General features: G+C 37.0%; 1 protein-coding gene across 12 annotated transcripts in view; it reads left to right on the top strand.

Moving 5' to 3' along the window:
- Positions 1 to 13,694, top strand: part of MYO16 (myosin XVI) — a 698,554-nt gene that overhangs the window by 345,475 nt on the left and 339,385 nt on the right. The window lies entirely within an intron of this gene.

Consider the following 13,694-nt stretch of genomic DNA (forward strand, 5'->3'; position numbering starts at 1 on the left):
CCTAGAGTTATATTTCTACTCCATAAAATAGTTAGCTTTATAAACTCCCACTCAAATAGTACCCACTCTTTAAGTAAACCTTCCCAGAGCTTCTAGATTACATCATCATGGACTATCTATCTTTAGAGAATTTATCACAGTTTGTTATTCTGTAACTCATTGATAGTTTGTTAACATCTGGTTCTTGGGCTGCTCAAAAGCCAAACACCAAAGACGAGGTTGATGGGAGGAAAAGTAGGTTTATTTGGAAAGCCAGCAAAACTGAGAAGATGGTAAACTAGTGTTCTAATGTACCTTCTCCAATTTTTCAGGCTGGCCAGAGAGTGTTTATGGGAGGGACATATACAGAAGAGGAGGGTGTTGGTATCAAAAGGTGGATAAGGACTATAGACATCTGGAGACCAGGGAGGGTCTAAGGAGTTGGGAACTTTGTCCTTGTCAGGCTACAACTTTCCTGGAAATCTTTAATAAAACATAGTTGCTTATGCGCTTCTCCTTTAATCCCAGAGTAAAAACTATACAATTGCTATTTTTGCATTATTATCTCAGTGCTTTAAGATGATCCTAGCCCACGTACAAGAATAGGTAAAGCCGCTTAACAAAATGGAGTTAGTTATGTGAGTTTTTCTGCTGTTTCCCTCTTAAACAGTAAATACTTCCTACATTTTTATCAAACTCCTGCCTCTAGCTCCTCCACACAGTGGACTATCTTCTTAAATAATTTGTTTTCTAGTCAGTTCCTCTCTCTTGATCACCTGAACTATTTATACTACTCTCTGCTTTCCTAATGTTCATATAACATAAATTTGCCACTGTGTGAGGCATGGGTTTCTTCTGCTCAATTCCTAAAATACAGAGAAGCTCAATCGATTAGGATCAATTTCATAATAGGAATGTTGTACATTATGGTGTCTGAAATCACCTCTAATGGGTAGACAAGCAATTTAAACATTATGGATTAAATGGTAATGTGTGCTTCCCAATGTGCTGTCTGCGGATGAGTAGGTATATGAATTTTTTATGACCAGTGTGTAATGGAAATAAGTGTTTTTATAGAAATTCTTCCAGCAGTCTGTTGGTTTAATCCCTATCTGTTGGAGTTAATAAGAATCAGAGCTTGAACTTCATATGTCTTTTAATCACATTTTTTAGTAATTCTTTTTATTATGTTTTACAAAGGTATCAGTCCATGATTAATTGGAACTAAAAGCAAGTGATCTTACCCCACAAACAGAAAATCACTAGTTTGGTAGAAATCTCAAAATTCCAATACCCAAATGTGGTCATTTGAGCTCTTCCAACCATCACGTCTCATGGCCTTTCCACCCTGGCTCATGACAGTCCCACTCCTGTCGCTTCTTGGGCCAACGCACTTACTGAGACTGTTGATGCTGGTTTTCCTTCCACACCCCACATCTGATTTCCTGTCACCAGCCCTACCTTCAAGTTATACACAGAAGACCACCCCTACTGCTGCCTCCAGGCACATATCTTCCTACAGCAATTGCATTTTGCACTTGCATTTTGGTTTTTGTTTTTTGTTTTTATTATTTATTTTTTATTATACTGTAAGTTCTAGGGTACATGTGCACAATGTGCAAGTTTGTTACATATGTATACATGTGCCATTTTGGTGTGCTGCACCCATTAACTCGTCATTTACAGTAGGTATATCTCCTAATGCTATCCCTCCCCCTTCCCCCCACCCCACAACAGGCCCTGGTGTGTGATGCTCCCCTTCCTGTGTCCAAGTGTTCTCATTGTTCAATTCCCACCTATGAGTGAGAATATGTGGTGTTTGGTTTTCTGTTCTTGCAATAGTTTGCTGAGAATGATGGTTTCCAGCTGCATCCATGTCCCTACAGAGGACATGAACTCATCCTTTTTTATGGCTGCATAGTATTCCATGGTGTATATGTGCCACATTTTCTTAATCCAGTCTATCATTGATGGACATTTGGGTTGGTTTCAAGTCTTTGCTATTGTGAATACTGCCACAATAAACATACGTGTGCACGTGTCTTTATAGCAGCATGATTTTTTTTTTCTTTTTTTTGAGATGGAGTCTCGCTCTGTCGCCCAGGCTGGAGTGCAGTGGCCGGATCTCAGCTCACTGCAAGCTCCGCCTCCTGGGTTCATGCCATCCTCCTGCCTCAGCCTCCAGAGCAGCTGGAACTACAGGCACCCACCACCTCGCCCGGCTAGTTTTTTGTATTTTTTTTTTTTTAGTAGAGACGGGGTTTCACCGGGTTTAGCCAGGATGGTCTCGATCTCCTGACCTTGTGATCCGCCCACCTCGGCCTCCCAAAGTGCTGGGATTACAGGCTTGAGCCACCATGCCCGGCCATGATTTTTAATCCTTTGGGTATATACCCAGTAATGGATGACTGGGTCAAATGGTATTTCTAGTTCTAGATCCTTGAGGAATCACCACACTGTCTTCCACAATGGTTGAACTAGTTTACAATTCCACCAACAGTGTAAAAGTGTTCCTATTTGTCCACATCCTCTCCAGCACCTGTTGTTCCCTGACTTTTTAATGATCACCATTCTAACTGGTGTGAGATGGTATCTCATTGTGGTTTTGATTTGCATTTCTCTGATGGCAAATGATGACAAGCATTTTTTCATGTGTCTGTTGGCTGCATAAATGTCTTCTTTTGAGACGTGTCTGTTGATATACTTCGCCCACTTTTTGATGAGGTTGTTTTTTTCTTGTAAATTTGTTTGAGTTTTTTGTAGGTTCTGGATATTAGCCCTTTGTCAGATGGGTAGATTGCAAAAGTTTTCTCCCATTCTGTAGGTGGCCTGTTCACTCTGATGGTAGTTTCTTTTGCTGTGCAGAAGCTCTTTAGTTTAATTAGATCCCATTTGTCAATTTTGGCTTTTGTTGCCATTGCTTTTGGTGTTTTAGACATGAAGTCCTTGCCCATGCCTATGTCCTGAATGGTCTTGCCTAGGTTTTCTTCTAGGGTTTTTATGGTTTTAGGTCTAACATTTAAGTCTCTAATCCATCTTGAATTAATTTTTGTATAAGGTGTAAGGAAGGGATCCATTTGTACATATGGCTAGCAAGTTTTCCCAGCACCATTTATTAAATAGGGAATCCTTTCCCCATTTCTTGTTTTTCTCAGGTTTGTCAAAGATCAGATGGTTGTAGATGTGGGGTATTATTTCTCAGGGCTCTATTCTGTTCCATTGGTCTATATCTCTGTTTTGGTACCAGTACCATGCTGTTTTGGTTACTGTAGCCTTGTAGTATAGTTTGAAGTCAGGTAGCGTGATGAATCCAGCTTTGTTCTTTTTGCTTAGGATTGTCTTGGCAATGTGGGCTCTTTTTTGGTTCCATATGAACTTTGAAGTAGTTTTTTCCAATTCTGTGAAGAAAGTCATTGGTAGCTTAATGGGCATGGCATTGAATCTATAAATTACCTTGGGCAGTATGGCCATTTTCATGATATTGGTTCTTCCTATCCATGAGCATGGAATGTTCTTCCATTTGTTTGTGTCCTCTTTTATTTCATTGAGCAGTGTTGTGTAGTTCTCCTTGAAGAGGTCCTTTACATCCCTTGTAAGTTGGATTCCTAGGTATTTTATTCTCTTTGAAGCAGTTGTGAATGGGAGTTCATTCATGATTTGGCTCTTTGTTTGTCTGTTATTGGTGTATAAGAATGCTTGTGATTTTTGCACATTGATTTTGTATCCTGAGACTTTGCTGAAGTTGCTTATCAGCTTTAAGGAGATTTTGGGCTGAGATGATGGGGTTTTCTAAGTATACAATCATGTCATCTGCAAACAGGGACAATTTGACTTCCTCTTTTCCTCATTGAATCCCTTTCTTTCTTTCTCCTGTCTGATTGCCTGGCCAAAACTTCCAACACTATGTTGAATAGGAGTGGTGAGAGAGGGCATCCCTGTCTTGTGCCAGTTTTCAAAGGGAATGCTTCCAGGTTTTGCCCATTCAGTATGATATTGGTTGTAGGTTTCTCATAAATAGCTCTTATTGTTTTAAGATACGTTCCATCAATACTGAATTTATTGAGCGTTTTTAGCATGAAGTGCTGTTGAATTTTGTCAAAGGCCTTTTCTGCATTTATTGAAATAATCATGTGGTTTTTGTCTTTGGTTCTGTTTCTATGCTGGATTATGTTTATTGATTTGCATATATTGAACCAGCCTTGCATCCCAGGGATGAAGCCCACTTGATCTTGGCGGATAAGCTTTTTGATGTGCTGCTGGATTCGGTTTGCCAGTATTTTATTGAGGATTTTTGCATCGATGTTCATCAGGGATATTGGTCTTCAAAATTCTCTTTTTTTGCTGTGTCTCTACCAGGCTTTGGTATCAGGATGATGTTGGCCTCATAAAATGAGTTAGGGAGGATTCCCTCTTTTTCTATTGATTGGAATAGTTTCAGAAAGAATGGTACCAGTTCCTCCTTGTATCTCTGGTAGAATTCGGCTATGAATCTGTCTGGTCCTGGGCTTTTTTTGGTTGGTAGGCAATAATTATTGCCTCAATTTCAGAGCCTGTTATTGGTCTATTCAGGGATTCGACTTCTTCCTGGTTTAGTCTTAGGAGAGTGTATGTGTCCGGGAATTTATCCATTTCTTCTAGGTTTTCTAGTTTATTTGCGTAGAGGTGATTATAGTATTCTCTGATGGTAGTTTGTATTTCTTTGGGGTCGGTAGTAATATTCCCTTTATCATTTTTTATTGCATCTATTTGATTCTTCTCTCTTTTCTTCTTTATTAGTCTTGCTAGCGGTCTATCAATTTTGTTGATCTTTTCAAAAAACCAAATCCTGGATTCATCGATTTTTTTGAAGGATTTTTTTGTGTCTCTTTCTCCTTCAGTTCTGCTCTGACCTTAATTAATTCTTGCCTTCTGCTAGCTTTTGAATGTGTTTGCTGTTGCTTCTCTAGTTCTTTTCATTGTGATGTTAGAGTGTCAATTTTAGATCTTTCCTGCTTTCTCTTGTGGGCATTTCATGCTATAAATTTGCCTCTACACACTGCTTTAAATGTGTCCCAGAGATTCTGGTATGTTGTATCTTTGTTCTCATTGGTTTCAAAGAACATCTTTATTTCTGCCTTCATTTCGTTATGTACGCAGTAGATATTCAGGGGCAGATTTTTCAGTTTCCATGTAGTTGCGTGGTTTTGAGTGAATTTCTTAATCCTGAGTTCTAGTTTGATTGCACTGTGGTCTGAGAGACAGTTTGTTATAATTTCTGTTCTTGTACATTTGCTGAGGTGTGCTTTACTTCCAACTATGTGGTCAATTTTGGAATAAGTGCGATGTGGTGCTGAGAAGAATGTATATTCTGTTGATTTGGGGTGGAGAGTTCTGTAGATGCCTATTTGTCCTGCAAATAAGTGTCTGAGTTTCTCTTGACTTCCCCTCTGTCTATTCTCAACACAAAAGCCAGAGTAACAGTGTTAGAATGTACATTGCATTATGACACTTCTCTGCTAAAAGGATGCCCAATTCACTCAGTAAAGCCACAGTCTGAGGAAAGGCTCATAAAGCCACAATGGTTTCCCGCTGCCTTTTGAATTTCTCATGTCAGATGTTGGCACCCTCCCCTGGGTGCCTCTGCCCTGGCCACATAGCTGACCCTGGTGTCTCATGAGTGTGGCGGGCACTTCTGTGCAGGCCTTTGCCTGAATAATTTGACCACCATATGCCCATTCCTCCCTCCCTTCAGGTCTTCATATCAGTGTCATTGCTTCTGAAGGCCAGCCCCCTAGTCTATTTTAAATTGCAAAATGCACTTCCTATCCTTCTGCCTTCATGTGTTTTCCTCCACAAACTTACCACTCTCTAACATACTGTATATTTTTCTTACTTAGATTCTTATAAATACCATGTGCTGATTCTCCCTATACACACAGACTGACAGACTGTTTCTGTCTCTGTCTCTGTTTCTCTCTCTCTGTCTCTGTTTCTCTCTCTCTCTGTTTCTCTGTCTCTGTCTCTGTTTCTCTCTTTCTGTCTCTGTTTCTCTCTCTCTCTCTCTGTTTCTCTCTCTCTCTCTCTCTCTGTTTCTCTGTCTCTGTCTCTGTTTCTCTCTCTCTCTCTCTGTCTCTCTCTCTCTCTCTGTTTCTCTGTCTCTGTCTCTGTTTCTCTCTCTCTGTCTCTGTTTCTCTCTCTCTCTCTCTCTCTCTCTCTCTCTCTGTTTCTCTCTCTCTGTCTGTTTCTCTCTCTCTGTCTCTGTTTCTCTCTCTCTCTCTCTCTCTCTGTTTCTCTGTCTCTGTCTCTGTTTCTCTCTCTCTGTCTCTGTTTCTCTCTCTCTCTCTCTCTCTCTCTCTCTCTCTCTCTCTCTCTCATGTCCATACCCACTAGAATGCAAGTTCTATAAGGGAAAGAATTCTCGTTTTGTTCACTGCTATGTATGACCCATAATAGATTCCCAATAAATATTGAATAAATGAGTAGACTTCCTCAACCAAGTCCCTATTTTTAGATGAGAGAAAGAAGTTAATATTTACTTATCCATAGCAAATAACTGAGGGTTGAGCAATGACTTTTTTCAGAGCCAAGATAAAATATTTTAGCTGACTTAATCATTTGACCAGGGTTTTCATCTCTTTTTGCTACAGTCTGATTTGTTTTATAGTATGATCTTTCAAAACAGATTGCAAATTGCCTTTTTACTAAGTGTATAACCTTCTATTTGGACATTAGATTAGGGAGTTTCCACAGTTGGCAGCATTAAGAAGTTCTCAAACCTTCAAACAGAAAATGAAATGCATGTGATGAGACACATGCTCTCCAGGAAATGCACAGAATACAAGCATTGCATTCTCTGAATACTTACCGCCAGCAGCGCCAGAGAGAACAGAATGTGCAATCAAATTCCTTTATTGACAGCAAAGAAGTTTGCTGGAAGTATTTGTTTTACAAGCACATTAGTGGGACTTAAGACTAATTTAAAAACCCCACAAAATAAACACAAGACCTCCTGTAACATCTGGTTAGCCAAAAGAATTCTGAAACAAATATATTGTAATTGGCTAAAACCAAACCAGAGCAATAAAGCATTGCTTGACAGCTCCTAGCACACAGTCTGGCTCATTTCAGCCACTTAACATGCCACTCAGGGTGACCCAGGTTGATGCAGCAGAGCCTCTTTTTTTAACTTTTATTTTAGGTTTGGGTTGTAAAGGTTTGTTATATAGGTAAACACATGTCCTGGAGGTTTGTTGTACAGATTATTTTATAACCCAGGTATTAAGTCCAGTACCCAATAGTTTTATTTTCTGCTTCTCTCCCCCATTCCGCCTCCTTGCTTAAGTAGACCCTAGTGACTATTGTTTCCTTCTTTGCCTTCCTAAGTTCTTATCATTTACCTCCCACTTATAAGGAGAACATGAGTTTGGTTTTCTGTTCCTGTGTTAGTTTGCTAAGGATAGTAGCCTCCAACCCCATCCATGTTTCCATAAAAGACATGATCTTGTTCTTTTTTGCAGCTGCATAGTACTCCATGATGCACATGTACCATTCTTTCTTTATCTAATCTGTCATTTATGGGCATTTAAATTGATTATATGTCTTTACTATTGTGAATAGTGCTGCGATGAACATTCGTGTGCATGTATGTTTATGGTAGAGTGATTTATATTTCTTTGGGTGTATACCCTGTAATGTGATTGCTGGGTGGAATGGTAATTCTGCTTTTAGCCCTTTGAGGTATCACCATACTGCTTTCCAGAATGGTTGAACTAATTTACACTCCCAACAACAGTGTAGTGCTGCACATCTGTGACCATCTGTTCTTGGACAGAGCTGACAAAAACAAGCAATGAGGAAAAGACTCCCCCTTCAATAAATGGTGCTGGGATAACTGGCTAACCATAAGCAGAAGAGTGAAGCTAGACCCCTTCCTTGCCCCATATACAAAAATTAACTCAAGATGGATTGAAGACATAAATGTAAAACCCAAAACTATGAAAACCCAGGAAGACAACCTAGGCAGTACCATTCGGGACATAGGAATGGTCAAAGATTTCATGACAAAGACAGCAAAAGCAATCACAACAAAAGCAAAAATTGACAAATGGGATCTAATTAAACTTAAGAGCTTCTGGACAGCAAAAGAACTATCAACAGAGTAAACTGACAACCTGCAGAATAGGCGAAAATATATGCAAACTATATACCTGATACAGGTCTACTATTCAGCATCTGTAAGGAACTTAAATTTACAAGAGAAAAACAACCTCATTAAAAAGTGGGCAAGCCTGGGTGCACTGAGTCATACCTGTAATCCCAGCACTTTGGGAGGCTGAGGCGGGCAGATCACTTGAGGTCAGGAGTTCGAGACCAGCCTGACCAACATGGTAAAACCCCGTCTTTACTAAAAATACAAAAATTAGCCAGGCGTCATGGTGGGTGCCTGTAATCCCAGGTGGTTGGGAGGCTGAGGCAGAAAAATCACTTGAACCCGGGAGATGGAGGTTGCAGTGAGCTAAAATAGTGTCACTGCACTCCAGCCTGCATGACAGAGTGAGACTCCATATCAAAAAAAAAAAAAAAAAAAAAAAAGTGGCAAAGGGCATGAACAGACACTTCTCAAAAGAAGACAAAAATGCAGCCAACAAACAGTAAAAAAAGTTCCACATCACTGATCATTAGAGAAATGCAAATCAAAACCACAATGATATACCATCTGACACCAGTCAGAACAGCTGTTATTAAAAAGTCAAAAACACAATAGATGCTGGCAAGATTGTGCAGAAAAGGGAACACATAAACTGTAGGTCCTGTTTTTAAGAGCATTTCAAGAGGCTAATGTTGACAAGCTGGTGTCAGAGATTGAGGTTTGTCTCACCTGAAGGATATTTGAAGTAACATGAATGCATACACTTTCCTTGAGTTAATAGTGCCCCTTGTCTATTTATCCAGAGCTTCACCTATGATATACTGCGTTATGCTATGCAATACCTGCCATGTAGTTCCAAATCATTCCACTCCACCCAAAAGACCCCTTTGAGTACTTAACAAGTAAGCTGTTGGGGGAAAGAACCTTAATATATTAGAAAGATGAGTTGAACGAATTCTCATGATTTTTACAATTTGAAAAATTATTTCTCTGCAGTACCCTTAAAATGCTCCATTTCATCAAAACAGCCTCATTCGTTTTGATTATTTATACAAAGTTATACTCTACGACTTTACAATAATATGAATTCACATTATTATACACCATTTTTCTTTGTCAGAAAACATACTTTCAAAGACAGTCTGAAATTCCTTCAATAATTAGACCCATCTAAAAATTATACCTCAATGGAAAAATGCCATTTTAGAAGTATTTATCAATTGATTTTAAAATTTATCGTCTTTCTTAATCAAAGATTTCTAAAGTCACTTACAATCTGCTTTCTAGCTCCATTTTTCTTCTCTGGAATTTAACAGGAGTTTTCAGATACTACATTAGTAAGGTCCTCTGCAGACGTATTATTTCACTTTTATTTCTTTTCTTATTTACTTGGGTATAGAATACTGAGCAATCCTTCTTTTCCATAAATGTTGTGTTAAATAACAACATATAAACAAGGTAATGCACAACTCGTTAATGTGTGGCTTAATGAACTTTTACTTCATGAACATACCTACGTAACCTGCAACTTCATAATGTAATAGAAGAGAGAAGTCCTCCCCAATCCACGTTTGTCATTACAAAATATTCCAACATTTACACCGATAGATTGGTTTTGTCTGTGTTTTTTAACTTTATATAAATGCAATCTGTTTTGTAGTATTCATCTCATTATTATGTCTCTAATATTCAGCTATACTGTTGCTTGTAAAAGCATTTACTAATTTTTGTTTATGTACAATAAACTACTATATGAGTATATTCTAATTTATCCACTCTATACTTGAGGAAACTTTGACTTGTTTCCACTTTTCTAGTAAATGTGAATAATATAAACAGTTTTGCACCTTTTTTTTTTTTTTTTGGCCCACATAAGTATTTCTGTGGGATCTTTACCTAGGAGTGGAATGCCAGCATCATAAAATATGTTCAGCTTTGGTAGATATGACCCAATTGCTTTTGGCATAAATGGTATTTTTGTTTCACTAACAGTTTTTCAAATTCCAGCTATTCTGGCAGTTGTGGAGTGGTAGCTTATTGTGGTTCTAATTTCTATTTCTCTGATTTAACAAATGAAAATATTAATATGTGTTTGTTGTTCATTTGATTATCTTCTTTTGTGAATTTCCTGTTCAGTTATAGTGCCATTAAAATGGGGTTTTCTTTCTTCTTCTTGATATGTAGGAGTTTTTTATATATTTACGAAATTATTTTTGTTGTGAAACATACATATTGAGAACGTTTTCATCCAGTTTTTTGGCTTGTGTTGTTCTCTTCATATAGTGTATTTAAATGAAGCAAAGTGTACAATTTTACAGATTCTTTAGGGTTCATACTTCTTGTGATCTGTTTAAGAAAGCTTGGCATTGGTTGTGAAAATGTTCTCCTACATTTTCTTCTTAACATTTGATTATTTTAGCATTTACATTTAAGGTATTTTGGTGCTGATCATAATCCTGAAAGACACAATCCCCAATGCCATCAGTCAGAATGTTGAAATCTCAAAAGATTGAAATCCCCAAAAATCAAAATCCTCAAAGTCTGAAATCGCAAACATCTATAATCCTGCAAATCACAATCCTGAAATAATAAAATTCTGAATGTTAAAATCCTGAAAGCTGAATTCTAGGGAAAGGATTATTGTGTTTTTGGTTGTATGCACAAGAGTTGCATCATGATTTCAACTTGTAGGATTTGGGACTTTAGATATTTCGCTCTTTTGGGATTTCAGCATCCGGGATTATGTTGTTTAGGATGGTGTCTTTGGGGATTATGGCCCAAACCCAAGGCATAGTATATTACCCATGTGGAAAAGATTTCACAATGGTCAAAGAGGAGGATCCAGATTAAAACTTTTCCCACATGTGTCTCCCTGCTGCATGGCCACAGCACCTTTGTCCTAAACAGTTGACCCCAGGGAGTGGGTCTGTTTTCTAGGATCTGTTTTCTTTTGTATTGGTCCATGTGTTCATAAACAAATTCCCAAATATCTTGATCATTACAGCTATATAGTCAATCCTGATAAATAGAAAGTCCCCTTGTTCTTAAACATGTATTAGCCAATCATGACCTTTGATTCATGTCTACTTTAAAGTTAATTTAGCAATTTCCATTGGATTTTTATTGGTATTGCATCGGATATATAGAGTAAGTGGAAATAATTGAGATTTTTATGGTATTTCATTTTTCATTTCACAAAATGGTGTAGCCCTTTTATTGGCCATCTTTAATTTCTCTGGAGCAATTTTTATTTTTTGGTGTAGGAGTCTTTCCCACGTCTATTAAATTTGCTTATCTGCATTCTTCACGTTTTGAGGACATAATAAATGTTTGCTTGTTTGTTTTATGGAAAATAAGAAGAAAAAATTATTTTCTAATTGTTCATGGGTAATATATAGAGAATACAATTTTGATTTTTTCATATTCATTTTTTATCAAACTTGCTAAAGTTATATGTCAGTATTAATTTACATAAACAGTCCATTGGTTTCCTACATCAATACCATATAGTCTGCAAATGATGACTTTTATTTCTTTTTTTTAAAAAAGTCATACCTTTTTTTTCTTGCATTGTTTCATGAGATAGAACTTCACTAAAAAAGACTTAAATGTCAATAATAAATGCCCTATCCATTGCCAATCCCAGAAAAAAATCTTTGAGTGTTTCATCATTAAGAAAGTTCTTTGCAGCAGCTATGCCATTAGGTATCATCACTTTTCATTAGATTAAGGAAATCTCATTACATTCATGGTTTTCAAAGTTATTGTTTAATCAATAATGAGCATTGGATATTATTAAATGCTTTCTCTCCATTTATGGAGATGATCATATGTCTTTTTAAGTTTTTTTTTAATATTATTAGTTACAAGTGTTGATCTTCAATTATGAAATCAGCTTTGCATTTCTAGAATAAAGCTATTTGAGATGTATTATCGTTATTACTAAATTGCTGGATTCAATTTGTTAATATTTGGCTTAGGATTTTTACATGTATTTTAGTGAGAGAGTTCAGCCTGTCATTTTTCTTTATTGCAATGTTCCTATTAGATTCTAATGTCCATTTTATGTGGGGTTCTTAAAATGGGAAGTGTTCCCTTTTCTGTTATCTTCTGAAATAATTTGTAGAATATTTGTTTATTTTGTACATTAATGTTGGGAAGAATTCACCCGTGAAGCCTGAGTTGTCCTTGTGGAAAAATATTTTAGATGTAGATTCCGCTTACTTTATAGGGAAATAACTAATTAGAATTTCTGTTTCTTATTGTGTTAGCTTTGGTATGATGTATTTTCCTAGGATTGTTGTCTACTTGACCTAAATATCTAAATTTAGTGGCTACAGTATGGTTCATGATACTGTCTTCATCTGTCTTTATGTCCGTAGGATCTGTCTTGATGTCATGTTACTGATTGCTATTGGAGTTGGTGCATTTCCTCTTGTTTTCTGAATCAGTTTTGCTGGGATAAATTGTACATTTTTCAAAGGATCATCTTTTGGCTTTTTTCTCCCTGTTCCATTGATTTCTGCTTTGATATTATTTTATTTTACTCATTTATTTCTTTATAATTGATGCAATTCTTTAAACTCCTTGAAGTCGATACTTAGATCATTAATTATCACCCCTGTTTTCCTTTTCTGACATGTATTCTAGGCTATAATTTTTATCTTAAGTAGACCTTTAGTTGCATCCCACAAGTTACGATATGTTATAATAGAAATAGTCTTATTTGCATTTTAATTCCTTTTAGCTCATAAGTTATTTGCAAATATATTGTAAAATTTAAAAATGTTTGGTGATTGTCTAGGTATCTACTAGTGACTTCAATATCTTTTTAATTAAAATAACCTTTTTAAAAATTGTATCTTTTTAAGGGATACAACGTGAGTTTTGTTTGGATTTTGGTTTTTGTTTTGTGTTTTTGAGACAGGATTTCACTCTTTCACCCAGGCTGGAATACATTGGTGAGATATCAGCTTACTGCAGCCTCAACCTTCCAGGATCAAGTGATCCTCCTGCCTCAGCTTCCTGAGTAGCTGGGATGACAGGAATACACCACCATGCCCAGCTAATTAAAAAAAAAAAAAAAATTGTAGAGATGGCATCTCAGCATGCTACCCAGGCTGGTCTTGAACTCCAGGGCTCAAACAATTCTCCTATCCTCCTGCCTCATCCTCCCAAAGTGCTGGGATCATAGGCCTGAGCCACTGCCCCTGCCCGTGATGCTTCAATGTACATACACTTAGTGAAATGAGTTCTACAGTCAAGCACATTAACATACCCATCACCTCACATAGTTATCTTTTTCTTTTATAGTAAGAGCACCAAAACTCTGCTCTCTTAGCTAATTTTTAACACACAATACAATATTCTTCTTTTTTTAAAGGGTAAACATTTATTTGGTGTTAGTTTTCTGGTGGATGACATTAAGGCCCTTCACACAGAGTTTGGGAGACAATATTCTATCCTAATTCTACTGTAATAGAACATACTCTGTGTGACTCAAATCTTTAAAGTTTAAGGAAACAAGCCAGTGTTCAACTTGTCAGTAACAGTGTTTTATATAAATAAATTGGTCAATGCGGTAATT

Source organism: Macaca fascicularis, chromosome 17, assembly GCF_037993035.2.
Source record: "Macaca fascicularis isolate 582-1 chromosome 17, T2T-MFA8v1.1".
Classification (NCBI taxonomy): Eukaryota; Metazoa; Chordata; class Mammalia; order Primates; family Cercopithecidae; genus Macaca; species Macaca fascicularis.